The 17,069-nt window shown below is 35.7% G+C and overlaps 1 long non-coding RNA gene across 2 annotated transcripts in view; it reads right to left on the bottom strand.

The window, feature by feature from the left end:
* Positions 1-6,057: 6,057 nt before the first annotated feature.
* LOC146396946 (uncharacterized) overlaps positions 6,058-17,069 on the bottom strand; it is a 133,914-nt gene continuing 122,902 nt past the window's right edge. The window contains exon 2 of one of the 2 annotated variants that reach the window (XR_014827560.1): positions 6,058-9,948. This is a non-coding gene — a long non-coding RNA (uncharacterized LOC146396946). The remainder of the gene's footprint in view (positions 9,949-17,069) is intronic. The other variant, XR_014827561.1, reaches the window with a different exon arrangement.

The following is a 17,069-nucleotide window of genomic DNA, read 5'->3' as shown; positions in this document are numbered from 1 at the left end:
CCCATAACTTGTCCTGATCCCTACTAGGGGCAATGAAGGAATTCTTTCTTACAGTATTACTAGTGAAGATTTATTTCACGTTTCTGAAGGGAGGTCAGGTAAATTGACCTCAAACATACCCTTCAGCTGTGACATCCTATGATTCTTGGATTCTAAAACCTACTGAAGGAATGAGCTATGATCCACTTCTCTTTCCATCTGTCCACCAATAAAATGAAGTTGACAGGGGCCCCGGGTGATTTCAAATTTCCTTTAGTGGGAAATGGAATTCAGGTTTTTGTAGATACTGATCTTTATGACTCTTTTTTATGGAGCTTGAAAAGGTCTGACCTATTATTTGAACCAAAATCTCCTGTGAACCACCTTCCTTCTGATTTACATCCAGTTCAGACATGTGGTGTTCTTTCCTAACTATGTTCTGTTGGGGAGAGAAAGGAAATATGAACTGTGACATGCTGGAAATGCCTTCCCCCGGGTTTGCCAAACTTGAGAAAGGTATGCTTGTGTTGCTTTAATTACTGTGTTTTTTCCACCCTCTTGGCCTCTCAGTCCTGGGTTCTAGAAGAGCCCTGAGCATTACCCATAGCAGGGAGGCAGTATTTTCCTGTAGCTCTTCTCTTACTGCCTTGCAAAAATCCAGTGTAGAGTCTCCATAGGACCGTGTCAATACTCAGACCTGACTCTGCACTTCCTGCTTAACTGCTCCCAAGTCCTGTCTCTCAGGTTCCTCAAATAAACACATCCAGACAAGAATTCAGGCTTACCACTAACTTGTTCTTCTCTTTCATTAGCTCCTCTGATTTAATCCTGATCCCTTCACAACGATTCTCCACATAGCTTCCATAGCATTAGTGGGAAAATTCAAATCACGTTATGTCATTCTTCACCATCCATTCTTTTAGAGACTTCCCTATTGCCTTTAGAAGAAAAATCCAACTTCCCTCCAGAAAGCCAAGGTCTTCCATGATCCTCCCCATACTTGGCTTCCAACACACAAGGTGGTTGTTGCCTTTTTGTTTGTTTTGCTCAGTGCCTTTTTCTCACCAACACTTTCTGTCTGGAATTCTTTTCCTGTATTCTTCACCTATTCAATTTTTATTCTCAGAGCCTTCCTCAAGTCTCTAACGTCAGGTCTTCCCCTTCCCCCATGAAGTACTATTCTTTGTTTCTATAATGTACTTTGAATTATTTTATTGCTGCTTTCACCACTTTGAGCTATGACTTTCTGTTTAAGTGTCTTCCTCCTTAACTGGACATTAAAAAAAAACTTTGAAATTCCCTTCCTCAATCATATGCTACTCCTCCCACCAGAGGTAACCAAAATTCTGAAAATTATCATTTTTTGGTCTTTCTTTATAGAGTATGCAATTCTAAATAATACATTGTTTAATTTTACATTTTTAACTGTATAGAAATTAAAATTTCTCCACTGTTTTTCTAAAATGTGTTTTTTTCACTCAGTATTTCATTTTTGAGAGGCATATATATTGACTGTCACTGTTTATATACCATCTTTCACTCTTTTACTCTTGATAAACAGTGAATTTTTTTTTCCTAGTGTGTTGTATTTCTTCGACTGTGAAAAATCTTATGGTTTCTCCATTTTTTGCATTGGGAATTTTGTCTTTTTCTGTTTTGTTCTTAGTTCTTTATATAGTCTAGCTATTACTCTTGGACATTGCTATTCCACTGTATAAAAATATCATTCTTTATTAATTTTCTCTCAATGAAAACTTAGTTTTCTCTTGATGAAAATTTAATAATATTTTGTTATTGCAAATGGCACTTTTTGAACGTTCTTGTACACATTTATAGTATATGTTCAAGAGATTTCTAACCTATGTTTTGCAAACATATTCTCCCAGTTTGTGATTCATCTCTTTGGCCTTCCTAGCTGAAGTTAGTTTCATAATTATTTAACATGTTACTGTGGCAATCTTTAAAATATGCAAAACAGACATAATAGTGAACAATCATCATCAACAATTATTAATTCACAGCCAATTTTGTTTCATCTTAACACTTACTCACTGGCCCTTCTTCCAGATTATTTAAGTCAGTTTTTTTTTAATATATTTTAAAGAGATGTTTTATTATAGTTGATTTACAATGTCCTGTAAATTTCTGCTACAACAAAAGTGACCCAGTTATACATATATATGTTATACATATATATATGTAAAATACACATTCTTTTTCTCACATTATCCTGCATCATGTTCCATAACAAGTGATTAGATATAGCTCCCTGTGCTATACAGCAAATTCTCATTGCTTATCCACTCCAAGTGCTATAGTTTGCATCTACTAACCCCAAGCTCCAGGTCCATCCCACTCCCTCACCCTTGATAACCGCATAGTATTATAAAATCCAAAAACATTTCAGTACATATGTAGAAATGATAATGGGTCATTAAAAACGTAACCACAATACCATAATCATATGTAAAATTATCAATACTTCTTCAATACATGACATAACCAGTCAGTGCTCAAATTTCTTCAATTATTTTATTTAGCAGTTTGCTCAAGATCCAAGTAAAGTTCACTGATGTCGGTTAATGTCTTTTAATCTATAGCTTACCTCCTTGTAATGTATTAGTTGAAGAAACTGAGTAGTCTTCTTAGAGAACTTCCTACATTCCAGGATAATGTAGAGACTGCTAATTTATTATTTAATTCCGGTGATGTCTTTACAATATAGGTTTTTTTTTGTGTTTCCTTGGCAACTAAGTTTAAAAGATTGATCAGGAGTTCCCCTCGTGGCTTAGTGGTTAGTGAACCCGACTAGAATCTATGAGGATGCAGGTTTGATCCCTGGCCTCCCTCAGTGGGTTAAGAATCCAGCATTAGTTCCTAGACATGGCTCGGACCCTGCATTGTTGTGGCTCTGGTGTAGGCTGGTGGATATAGTTCCAATTGGACCCCTAGCCTGGAAACTTCCATATGCCACGTGCGCAGCCCTAAAAAGACCAAAAAAAAAAAAAAAAAAAAAGATCATATTTGGGGTTTTTTTGGACAATAATACTTCGTAGGTGGTGCCATATATGTCCATTAGGAGATGTACAACTTCTGGTTTTTACTTCTTTATAAGCATTATTTCATTAAAAGTTACTAGGTGGTCAAATTCTATCATTTCTTCTTTGTTTCTTATCTGGAATACTTTTATAAAGAGAAACTTTCCCCCATGAACAACTTTCTCATCCTGAGGTAAAGTTCATATAAGAAAAGCTGGATATGATTGACTCTTTATAAATTTTAAAAATAATAAATAAATTTGATAGCATTCTCAAAAGGTGATTGAACAAAGAATTTTTTTCCAGAAAGGTTATGGAATTAATAAAGGGAGACAAAGATTTGTAGAATTTGTAGATTTAATATATTGGATGCTTTTCAATCTATCATAAGTATGATTATTGTTGATGCTTCTATTGTTTCATTTTTAACCAGTGAGGGCCTCTTCACAGTGTTTCTGAATCTTTAGACCTCAGTAATTCTTGGTAGCTTCTGGTGTTTCAAGGTACTGCAGATTCATATGGTACATTTCTGGTTCCAGACCTAGAAACACCATTTCTCCAGGAGGTCCTTATTCCATCTAATTGAAAATGATATTTAAAGTCTGCAATCTAGGTGATATTTATGTTCTTAACATCTCAGTTTGTGATAATCTCCACGTTTTTTTTTTTTCAGTGCAAATAATTAGGAAATAGGGTTTTTTTTTAAGATAAAAATAAATCATGAGTCAAACTAAAAATACCAATTCAAATTAAGGACTACAGGTTTTCACTAAACTTTATCAAGCTAACATTACTCTATCCTTAATTTTTTTTTTTTTTTGGTCTTTTTAGGGCCACACCTGCAGCATATGAAGGTTCCCAGGTTGAATAAGAGCTGTAGCCACCAGCCTACACCACAGCTACAGCAACTCCAGATCCTAGCCACTTCTGCAACCTACACCACAGCTCATGGCAACACCGGATCCTTAACCCACTGAGCTTGGCCAGGGATTGAACCTGTGTCCTCATAGATACCAGTCAAATTTATTTCTGCTGAGCCACTACAAGAACTCCTCTATCCTTTCTCTTAAGAGGACAATCTTGGTTATCAATGAACATACAAACTCATTTGTTCTATCTCACCATATGTGGACCCAGCCCTAAAATAGCAGTAACACGGCCACAAGCACTATTTCCTGAAAGCTGGTGAAGATTTGTGTTCATATCTTCTTGTCTTTAGAGTTTACTCCACTAAAAATATATGGTCAAAATATTGTGTTTTAGAATGACTTGAAATTGTTTCTCTATGCACAGTTGGTCAGTGACTCAATCCACAGCTAAGTACATGGCTTCTGTTTTATTTTCCTTTTAATTTTTAGAAATTTCTTTGTGTCAAATATTTTTAATACTTATGCAAAATATTTGCCTGGTGCCATCAAAGTCAAATTTATAAAACCAGGTATATTTTGCTATATCATGTCTAAGGCTTTTTATGTTCACAAGTGAAATTGGTCTATAGAATTCCTCCACCTTATGTGATTCGTGTCCAGCTATCAAGAACATTTGAGTAATATTTCCTCTTTATCTATTTTACTTGAATATTTTGTATAAAGTTGGAATTAAATTTTACTTTTTTGTTTTTTTCTTCCTTTTTTATGAGATTTTTTTTTAGTCATCATGTAATTTAAAGTTTTTTATTGTCTTCATGAGTGGCTTAGCAGACATATTTCTCTGTGAATTAGATTTTTTAAATTTAGATGTTTTTGTACTTATTGGCATACACATATGCCTGTTTTAATTAAAATTTAAATTAAATTAAATATTCATTTGCTTAGTCACACTTAATAGCCACATGTGATTAGTGGCTACCATATTGGAGAGAGTAGATATCAACTGTTTCCATCATCATAAGTTCTGTTGAGCAGCACTGGTAGAATATTCTTCCCTCAGATATTTTCACAGCTGGCCTTTTTTATCTCATTACATCTTAGCATACGTCTCCACCAGTAAAGGACTTTAATGACTCAGTTTGATACAGGCCCCCACACACCCACAATGTCATCGTTCTGTTTTCTTTTTTTATAATCCCATCACTTTCTGAAGGAATCTTATTTCTCTGCCTCCCTTTATTGTTGACTTATACCATCCACAGGAACAGAAACTTCTCTGATTTTTTACCACTGAATATTCAGAGTACAGAAAAGTGCCTCGGAGAGAGGAAGTGTTCAAAAGTTATAAATTAAGTGAAGTAGATTGAGGGCTAGGGGAACTCCATTAACAGCAAATTAAGATTTTACATTAAAAAGACATAAATTTGTACATAATAGTATCTTATCTTTTCAATCTCTAACATCTCTCTTTTTACTTGAAATAGTTTTCATTTGTGCCTTTTCATTCTCACTTACGTCTTATTAATCAGTCACACTAGAGGTTTGCTTATTTCGTTGGTTTCTTTCAAGAAAAAACAAATTTGACCTCATTGATGATCTCTATTGTATATTTGCTTTCTCTGTCATTAATGTCTGTTCTTACTTTATTTTTTCCTTTCTTCTGCCATCTTTGGGTTTACTCTGTTAATCTTATGCTAACTTTTTTCTTTTTTCTTTTAACTTAGCTCAATAATGTAAGCTTTTCTCCTTTCCAATATAAATAAAAATATTTAAATCTCATTTGATGTAATGTTTTAATTAAACTCTCTAAGTTTAGTTATGTTCTATTTTCAACTTTACTAAATTTTAAGTATTTTTTAAATAAATTTCCCTGTCTCCTTTGGTGCATGAGCTAGTTAGAGGAATATTTTGTTTATTTGTTTTTTTGTTTGTTTGTTTTGAATGGTTTCTTTATTATTGTTATTACAAAATATATGAGGCTGTTTTTAGTTACCTTACATCACGATGAACAAATTTTTTCTGCATGTTACAGTTTCTTTGGAATTTGTTGGGACCTGCTTTAAAGCTTGATACATGGTATATGTGTGTGTTTATATATACACATGCATATACATACTGTGTGTTCTGGAGCAGAATATTTGTTGTATAATTATTAGGTACAGGGTTCCATATGTGTTCATTAAATTTTTAATTTGGGATGTATTGTTGCTCTTCACCAGAAATGAGGTTGGTTCCTTTCCCTCATAGGAAAGGAAAAACACAAGGAAAAAGTTCTTTCTCTTCTAGCCTTGGGGTCTTCTTCTAGCTCCATCTGGTGGCAGAGTTTAATAGGGATTGGCTGGCAAAAAAGAAATGGATTCATCACAAAGCCGTGTATAGGAAGATAGGCTCTGAGCAGAGACAATGTCTTAATAACTGGCATACATACTACAGAATTAAGATTATGATTAACTTATTTATGTATAGTTGGTGTTCCAAAGCATTGCTGTAAATAGCGTCAAACCAGGAGTAATCCACAGTGGTGAGTAAAATCTCTAATCTGAATTTGTAAGAACAGAACCAGAGGGAAATGAAGGAGCAGTGATTCAATAATTCTTTTGAAAAGTTTAGTATTTCCCATGTCTTACCTTTTCAAATACTTCCGCCAGCCTATTTACATTTGAAAATTACTTATTATTCAGTGGTAAATGACCTTGGTTCAATGAAATTAATAGGATTTCCATGAGATGGAAGAGCCTCCAACACAGTTTGATTTATTCCTATGGTCCATTCCACTGTATCCTCACAATAATGCTTTTCAAACTTTATTGATGTCATTGATCATAGTTGTTTAAAGCCTAATGGAAAGGGACATGACCACACTTTGTAAACTATAACAAGGCTTGGTTCATTTACACTCTGGTGCGCCATGCTAACCATGTGGGGACTGCACAGAAGAAACAGAACCTGCCTTCAGGGGACTTATAATTTGACAAAAGAGGAAAGACAGGCAATGTTGACTGTAATAGAATTATTCCATCGCTTTTCAATGTACCATCACATTTCCACATTGCTTCAGCCCAAGATTTCAGAGTTTTCCAACTCTCCCCCTGGCTCACAGCCAGTCATCAGATAAAGCCTACTTTCACTACAGTGTCTTCAAGAATCCCCAGTCCTTTTCTCCAACACCCTTTATTGAACCTTATCAACCCAAGCTCCCCTCATTCCCCTGTCTGGCTTTCCTTTTCAGGTGTATCTCTCATGCTTTCCCACCCACACCCCCATGCTACCCATAGGCATTCCCTTGACCCTGTATCCTCCCCCTCTCCCCTCTACTAGTATGACCAGAGGAGGAAAAGATGATTATTCCTTTAGACGTCTTTTGGAAAAAAATATTTTTAGGAAAATAGTTCCATGGGCTCCTCCATTCCAAAGGGAGTTATCCTGATTACCTTATCCAGTATTAAAAGTTGGATGTCTAAAATGATTAAAATTATTTGAAAAAGTTCATTTTTTCATTCTCTGGGAAAAAATACTTAGTCTTTATCGCTCACAATTCATGAAGTAAATACCCATATATTTCACAAATGCTTCCTTGGAAACTTTGTATCATTTCCAAGAACACTTACATAATTTGAAGTGTCTAGTGCAAAATAAAAATGCAAGGCCATTTCTTTAAAAAGTTATTAAAAACTTCAAGATGGCAACAGCAGAGCATTCTGATTCCTAAGATCAAGGCACAGGTTATGTGCCCAAGAACCCAGCCCTGATCCTTCCTTTATGTTTGACTTTATTCCATGGGAATTCTAAGAAATATGAGCTAAGTGTAATGCTTAAACACATAAACTATATTACCTGAGGCCCTCGACATCTCTGACAGAGGCAGACAACCATCCTGATTAAGAGCATAGCACCAGGAAAAAGATTGTGTGCATCTGATCCTAATACCACCATTTCCTAGCTGGTTCAGATTCCTCTTCCGTAAATTTGGAATAACAATAGCCCACACTATGGGGTTCTTATAAGGATTTAATGATTAATACAGGTAACATGCTTAGGACCATTCCTAGGATATGGAATGCTCTAGAGAGGTTTAGGGCATTAAAATGAACTCTATCTTTAAAATGGTTTCTGATTTTACTTTTCGTCTGTAGTTAACTATTTTCAGTATGTAGCAACATTTTATTACAAAGCTTGGAAGTGTCAATTAGAAAGAAAAACATAGAAAATTGCAAAAGTAACACAAATTCCACATAAGATAATGGGATGAGGGCATAAATGACAAGAGACAAGCAAACCTTGATGCCAAGCCTAAAATAATTAGTTAACTGGTTGGTTGATTTCACTCTTAACTTTTTTAAAAAGCATTCACTTTTACCTACTGACTTCCAAGGAGCTGAAAAGGCATGATCAAGAGAACATTGTTCCAACTATTGCAGTAGGTTGTAATGCAACATCACAAGAAAAAGTAAGCAAATGCCACTTGGGATGTTCAAGGAAAATATCCCGATTCAGTCCTAGGTGAGAGTATGATGAAGAGAGTTGTGAAAGCAGAGAAGATGATGGTTAAGCCATCTTTAAAAAGATGAATTTATGTCTCCCAGGCAGATTCATTCAGGGTAAAGAGCATGTTCAAAAGATTGATGATTCCAAAGAATAAGACAGAGCCAGGATTCACCAGGAAGTTTGGTGTAGTAGGAGCTTAAGGTGTAGTTTAGGGGTGGACAGTGAGACATAGTAGATGCCTAACAAAGTGACTGCTTAAAAGGCAAAGAATTCTCCATGTATGAACATCATCATGACACACTGGGACCTTGTCCAGTTAATGTGATCCTGCTCTCCTCCTCTGCTCAACTGACCCAGGGACAGACACCATGTTGTTTGATTGATTTGATTTGATTTTTGCAATAGAGGAGAACCTTTTTGTGATGGACCCAGTACCAAAGATAATTTAGAATTGAAAGGCTGTTTTAATAACGTTTACTTTACTATGGCAACTAAATTCAGGAATCTATCCCTTGGTAGACTGTATATGATACTTTCAAAAATACCATACAGCTTAAACAAAAGTTTGGGTGTAGAATGGTAAGAAAGGGTCATTGTTTGGTATGTATTTACATTAGAGAAAGGTAAGTTTTTTTTTTTTTTCCATCAGCCATCAACTATTTGACTCTAAGTCTACAATGAGCATTCCACTTCAAAAAAAGTAAATCTATTTTAAAAAAGAAAAAGAAAAAGAAAAAAGAATGCATGGAAGAGATCCAATCTTCTTGCAAATGATGAATGATTTCTTGTATTGATTTCTACCCTTGTTCTCAACTCCCTGAGAGCTTCCACGCTGGATTCAGCACAGCACCACCCCGCCTTGGCCCCGCCAACTCAGTTTTCAGTGGACAATTTGATAAAAGCCTGCATTTTGAGTTTTGGCATGGTTTCCAGTCTACTTTGTGGTGATCTCTGTTGGTGGAATTTTGTCAGATACTGCTTTCAGAATCAAGCAGAACACCAGGCATCAGGGAAGAGAGGAAGTCATAGGGGATGTAGGTCCATGTAACATAGGTCATTTTGCATATCAATATCTGAGAGCATATGTCTTGGGTGAATTACGGGTGTCAAGTTCTTTTCAGTTTGGTCACCAAAGCCCTGTGGCAAAGTCAGTAATGCCAAGCCCTTACTGATGTCAGGTTTTATACTCCCTGGAAGCCACAGATTAGTTGGCAATTGCTGTTTCCTATCAGATCAATTCGGAGATTAGTTGGGAAAAGTCCACTTTGGGGTGACCTCATACCGGCCATGCCAAATACCTATGAGGTTAAATAGCTGTACAGATATCTGTCTTTATATACACAAGAGATAAGGATCCTATATATATAAATACAAATCCAGTTTTCAATTATCTTTGACAGAGTCATGGCATGGTTAGTAAATGTTACTTATGTTTGCATTTGGACTGTATTAGGTAGACTTCTGCATTTATGGGGCGGCAAAAGCCTGCATATGGTAGCCGACACTCACATCTGATCACTTGCTTTAGCACTTCTCAGGTCTGCAATCTAAAATTCTCTGTATTTCAATGTCTTCATCTGTAAAAAAAAAAAAAAGAGATACAACATTTATCCTCTATTTTATATGATATTTTGAAGGTTAAAGTCATTGAATGGAAAATTTAAATTTTAATGAAACCCTAATTATTTATTTTTTGTTTTCTTTTTTTAAAGTTTGTACTTTTATGTTCTATCTAAGGAATCTTTGCCTAACCCAAAAACAAAGATTTTTTTTTTCCTAGCTTTATTTCTAGAATTTTGCAGTTTTAGGTTTCATCTTTAGATCTATGGTCCATTTCAAATTGAATTCTGCAAGTGGTGCAAGAGAAGAATTAAAGTTTTTGTTTTGTTTCATTTGTTTTTTTCATAAGGTTGGTTACTTATAATAGCATCATTTGTTAAGAAATACTATTCTTTCTCAATTAATTACTTTGAATTTTTTGGTTGAAAATCAGTTGATGCTCTGTTCTGTTTTTATCAACCTACTTGTTCCGCTTATACCAATTCCACATTGTCTAGATTAGTTTATCTTTACAATAAGTCTTGAAATTAGGTAGTGTGTCCTCCAACTTGGCTCATTAAGACATTGTTAAGAAAATGAAAAGATAAGTCAAAGACTAGGAGAAAATATTTGCAAAGCAAACATGATAAAGTACTAGCTAGATCAGACAAACCCCCCCCCAAAACAAAAAAGCCCAAAAAAACAAAAAATCTCTTAAAACCCAGTAAGAAGACAAACAACTCAATTTGAAAAATGGAGAAGAGGAGTTCGTTTTGTGGCTCAGTGGTTAACGAACCTGACTAGTATCCATGAGGACTCGGAATCCATCCCTGGCATTGCTCAGTGGGTTAAGGATCCAGTGTTGCCTTGAGCTGTGGTGTAGGTCACAGACGTGGCTTGGATCTGGTGTTGCTGTGGCTGTGGCCTCCAGCCACAGCTCCAATTGGACCCCTAGCCTGGGAACCTCCATATGCCATGGGTGCAGCCTTAAAAAGACAAAATAAATAAATAAATAAATAATGGAGAAGAGATTTATACAGACACTTGGTGAAGTCTCCAGAGACACAAATGGCAGATAAGCATCTTATGAGATGTTATTATGAGACACTAGGGAACTGCAGTTTGAAGCCATAATAAGATACCTCTACATAGCTACCTGAATAGCTAAAATCAGAAATTCTGACAATACTAAGTGCTGTAAAGATACAGAGCAACTGGAACATTTATGTATTTTAGGTAGAATGAAAAATTATAAGGTATATTAGAAAACAATTTGGAAGTTTCTTATAAAGTTAAATACATACTTACTGTATAATCCACCAGTTCCACTCTTTGATATTTACCCAAGATAAATGAAAACAAATCTTACTCAAAGAACTGTATGCCAACATTCACAGCAACTTAATTCACAACCACCAAAAACTGTCAACATCACCATGTCTTACTACTGGTGAATGAAAAAGTGAATTGTGGTAGATTCATACCCAGAATAGTCCTCAGCAATAAAAAGGAATGGATTACTGATGCATGCAACAACATGGATGTGTCTCAAAAGCACTGGAAGAAGCTAGATGCAAAGTCCTCATACTGCATGATTTCTTTTTATCTTTAAAAATTTTTCTCATGGCTGCATTTATAGCATGTGAAAGTTCCTAGGCTAGGGGTCCAATTGTAGCTGCAGCTACTGGCCTATGCCACAGCCACAGCCACAGCAACGCCAGATCCTTAGCCCACTGAAAGAGGCCAGGAATCTAATCCATATCCTCATGAATACTAATCGGATTTCTAACCTGCTGAGCTACACAGGAACTCCCTGCATGATTTCTTCATGACTTTTTGGAAAAATTAAAACTACAGGGATTACAACTAGATTAATGGTGGCCAGGGGCTATGGGTGGGTGGGTAGGGATCAATTGCAAAAAGGCACAAGGGAGCTTTTGGAAACTATTCAATACTTCGATGATGGTAGTGATTACACAAAACTGTAAATACTGTCAAAACTTGTAGAACTATACCTAAAAAAGATTGATTTTCAGTATAAGTAAATTATACCTCAATAAATCTGATTTGAAAGAAATCATTAAGCAGTTGACCTGAATGCCCTACCACATGAAAGCACCTGTTCCAGTTTCAGACTTTCCACTCTCTCTTTGGAGAATGAAGGGCCTATGTGGCAAGTGTGACAGTGATCCTAGGCGAGGTTATATGCTCTCTACTCTCTGTGTTTTAAAGCTTTTGTTTTTACCTTACTAATAATATTTAGAGCACTTGCAAATATTACCTGTCTTATCTATCTATCCATTACCCATGGAATCATGATGGCTTGTAAATGGGGGAAACCACTTTGGAAAACAGTTTTTCATTAACCAATAAAGTTGAGTATTCTTTTACTTTCTAACCACAATTTGACTTGTTTACATATTCTTAAACATAACTTTCACACGAGATCTTCATAGCAGAGTCTTCCTCACAGAATTTCTGAAAACAATCCAAATGCTTATCAGCCGTAGAGTACATGAATAAACCCTGGTGTGTTTACATAATGAAATGTAAACAAATCTGAGAGATATGCTACAATATGAATAAACTTTGGCTATCAGCGATTAAAAATGAAAATAATCCTAGGAGGTTATGTACAGCATCATGCATTTTAATAAAGTGAAATGAAATGAAAAACAAAACATAATGTTAAGGAATGCTCAGGGATGGAATAAAGCTATAGACAAAGGAAATCACAGAAATGATGCACCAGCAGTGGCAGCAGCAGCAAGAGCCAGGGGGTGTGGACGCCTGCCTCCTGCTTTTCCTGATTCCCACCGCAGTGACACCAGCAGCACAGCCACTCCAGGCTCTGTCCTTTTTGCATTTGCTTCTCCAGCTTCATGATTAGAAATAGCCTCATGCAGTGTCTAATAACTACTTAACTCACTTTTCTCCTTGGATTACTCTATTTCTTCCACCATATTTGCAGCTTGTTTTCCCTATTAAAATTATATCCTCAGAAGCACCTAAGTAAATGTTTACCTTCTCAATTAGACATCCATTTTCTGGACTCCTCACAACAGATGTAAAAGATCTGTCAGGAAAATTCTGACTTAAAAAAAAAAAAAGCCACTGCAGAAAAGTGGGCTTTAAGTGATAAATAATTATTAGGCATCCAGAGAGTCGCAACACAGTGATAAACTATTCAAGAGTCAAGATGACATGAGAATTTTAAAGCATGTCTACACCAAGTAAAATACTCTCAGAATATGCAAAGCCAGTTTGGTAGAACTCCAGGGAGATTTGAAAATCATCAATATATTCAAAAGTATTTAAAATACTTTTCTCAGTTATAGATTTGTCAGGAATACAAAAATTAACAAGGATATTGAAAATTTAAACAACTCAAATTTGTATCCAACACTTAGAGAATATAGATTATTCTCAAGCAGACAAAGAACATTACAAAGTTTTATCAGGCTCTAGGTCATAAGGAAAGTTTAAATGGAAGTTCCCAATGTGGCTCAGCAGTAATGAACCTGAATAGTATCCATGAGGACTCAGGTTTGATTCCTTGCCTCTCTCAGTGGGTTTAGGATCCGGTGTTGCCCTGAGTTGTGGTATAGGTCACAGACGCAACTCGGATCCTGTGTTGCTGTGGCTGTTGCATAGGCTGCCAGCTACAGCTCTGATTCAACCCCTAGCCTGGAAACTTCCATATACCACAGGTGCAGCCCTAAAAAGAAAAAAAAAAGAAAACAATAAAATTCAGAACTTGTGTTATACAGTTCATATTTGTTCATTGTAATGACTAAGTTTGGCTTAAAACAAATATTTGAACTTAAAACCTTGTATATTTGGAAATTAAAAAACACTGCTAATATTTATGACTTAAGTAATAAGTCGTAAGGGAATAATAAGGGAAACTTAAAATCCCAAGGATTAGACAATAATATCAAAAACACTTTGACTAAAGCTATGAGGGAATTTTTTACCCACAAGTACTTACAAAAGAAAAAGAGAAAGGCTTAAAATTGAAAGCTGAAAATTACAAAATTAGGGAAAAGAAAACAGAGAGGTCCTCAAAAAAATATTATAGAGAAGATGATTATGGCCAAGTGTTGTGTTTCATAGATAAAACCAAACAAACAAACAAAAAAACTAAAAAACATACAAATATCTCCACTGAGACTGAAGGGAAAAAGAAAACTAAACCAAATAATATTTCAAATGTAAAATAAGACACTAATTACCTTAAACAGAGATTTAAAATACATGTCAACAATTTTAAAAAGAGAAAAATGAAAAAAATCATAAAAATATCTTACCAAAACTGACACTATAAGAAATAAAGGATAATAAAATTGAAGCAATAGTTATAACTTTTGATGAAGAAGAAAAAAAAATCTGTAGGCTTAAATAGTTTTACTAGTAAGTTCTACCAAGTTTTTCAGGTGCAAATTATCTCAATCTTTTATTCCAATAAAGGAAAAGAAAAAAAAAATTATCCTTAGCTATTTTAAAACCACAACCCTGACACTTTTAGGAAGTAAAGTTGTAGCATTGCTTCTTTACACATTAGTATAGATGAAAGAAGATTAAATAGAATATTAGAAAATTGAATCACACCATATAAAAAGGCAACCAACCAAGGTAAACCGGGCTTTATACTACTTGTGTGTAAACCACCTAATTTACCACATTAATAGATTTAAAAGTATATAGTCATTTCAGTAGATTAAGAAAAACCCTAAGATTTAATATATGTTCATGATTGTAAACTTTTAGCAAACTGCCAGTATAAAGGTACTTTTATAATCTAATAAAGGGTATCTGTAAAAATACTATGGCAAATGCTATACTGAATGAGGAAATACTGGAAATCTCATTATTCCTACTTCTCAGCATTCAAGTTGAATTTCTATAACAGTGTAACAGGGGCAGAATAATCAATTAAGTGCAGATGCATTACCAAGAAGAAAAAAACTAGTCATCAATTCCAGATGTGATCTTTATATGAATAAATCTAAAGAATATACAGATAAATTACTAGAAAAGATACACAAGCTTTATGTATTCATTTATGTTACTTATTATCTTGTATTTAAATTTTAAAATATCTATTGACCATCAAAAAATAATAGAGTCCAAACTTAAAAGACAATAACATTTAAAATGGTAAATTAGGGAACTTAATAATGATGCTACCAAGAGGCACGCAAGCTTCTACAGGAAGATTCAAGTGGCATGAAGAGATGTTAAAGACGGCCCAAATAAATGGAAAAATATACTCTGATCATAGATATAAAACAAATCATTATGATGTCAATTGTCTTTTAAGCCTATCTGTTGATTTCATGTAATTCAAACCCAAGTTCCAACAGGGTTTTTCTTAAAACCTGGTAAGTTTAACCTGAAGTGTATTTGGAAGAATGAAATTCCAAGAATAACCAGGATAGTTCAAAAGGAGAGCTGAGAGAGGAAACATCTAACCCACTATTAATCCTGTAATCATTAAGACAGTGTGGTACTGGCCCCAAAGTATATTATCAAAGAGAAAAAAGAAAGTGCTCAGAGAGCGATCAGCGTAAAGAACTTAGGTGTGTGGGTGATATAGTGTACCAGCTCAGTGGTGAAAAGAAAGGAATATTCAAAATGGTTATCCAACAAGTCCTAGCTATTGTCAGCTGGGCCTTTTATTTAATGGGGGTGGATTTTTTTCAAAGGTAATATTCATGATTAATTAGTTGAAACATATATGTTGTTTCTGAACAAATTCAAGTGTCAGCTTTGCAATTTGGTCACAGATAGACACAGAAAATATCTCTAAGGGATGACAAGGGAGCTGCAGCTGTTCAGGAGTTTTTGTTGCCAAACCCTTCCTTTTTTCCATTGTTAGGATTAATTTATGATTTTTTACTTTTTTATTGAAGTATAGTTGATTTGCAATGTTGTGTTAGTTTCTGGTGTGTACGTAGCAAAGCAATTCACTATATGTATACATGCACATGTATATACACACATATATTCTTTTCCAGATTATTTTCCCTTATAGGTTATTTCAAAGCATTTTATGGCAGGGTCCCGGGGGTGGGGCCACCCATTTCCATTTGTAGGAAAACATGCTCCTCCATGTAGCCCTTTCCAGGAAGCTATTTCTCTGGACAGAAAGTCCCCATCAAGTTTCCCAGGTGGGTCCTGCCTGCAGCATATCCTGTCCCTCCCCTACCAGCCCTATCCTGCTGTGGCATCAATTGGAAGGAGAAGCACCATGACTGCTGGCATGGAAGTTCACTTCTAACTTCTAGCTGAGCTCACCTTGCAAAAGATTCTGAAGTGATTGCCCTCCTCCTTGGGGACCAGAGAGGTTTACAACCACAACTGATGTCACAGAGCAGGAAGCATAATGGCACCCAGGTGCCCCTGCATTTAGTTCACTCTGTCAGTCATTCGATAAGTGTTCATTGAGTGTCACCACATTCTGTGCTCCAAATCTGGCAAATGGAGGGGTTAGGACATAAAACAGAACTTCACCAGCTCTCATTCATCAAACCGAGAAATGAAAAACCTATAGAATTTTTCATGGAAGCCACTGAAGGCACTGGGATTCTCCTTTTGCTAAACTCTCCTAACTCATGTAATCAGAGTGACCAGGGAGGGATGGGTGATGTGGGGCAGGAATACCACCGCCAAGAACACAAGTTCCATAGCCCTGAGTTACTACCTTCCACCAACCAGGGAAAGTCTAATCACTTTCCTCCTCCTTTTCCCTCAACTAGGATACACGAAGGGGCAGGAAGTACCAAGCCAAACTATCTTTTGATGCTCAGAAAAATTCTTTTCAGAGCTATTTATATGCATGTGTGCCTGTAGGTCTGGCTTTAATAAAAGCCTGTACAATAGCCAAACTATCAAAATGTTTTAAAACCCACAAGTATGTGGCTTACCTCCTAGAGTTTTTCATGTCACCAGTGATTGAGATGTTAGAATCACCCAGCTAATGTGAGAGACAGCCATGGTATGGCAGGGCAGGCCCTTGTCTTGGCATCAGAACACTGGGTGTTACTGAGCTTCCCAAATTCAGTGGTCCCATTATGGGCCCCCCAAACCCTGTGGTCACAAAAGCTCCCCCAAAAGGGCATTCCAGGGTGCTGAGCAGTCCACTCTATCCAGTACC

Source organism: Sus scrofa, chromosome 14 (genome assembly GCF_054392235.1).
Source record: "Sus scrofa isolate SSC_HxYL_T2T_F1_AM1 chromosome 14, Sscrofa_HxYL_maternal_Yorkshire_Landrace_v2.0, whole genome shotgun sequence".
Taxonomy (NCBI): domain Eukaryota; kingdom Metazoa; phylum Chordata; class Mammalia; order Artiodactyla; family Suidae; genus Sus; species Sus scrofa.
Note: the sequence above shows the minus strand (reverse complement) of the source record. Positions and strands in the feature narration are given on the sequence as shown.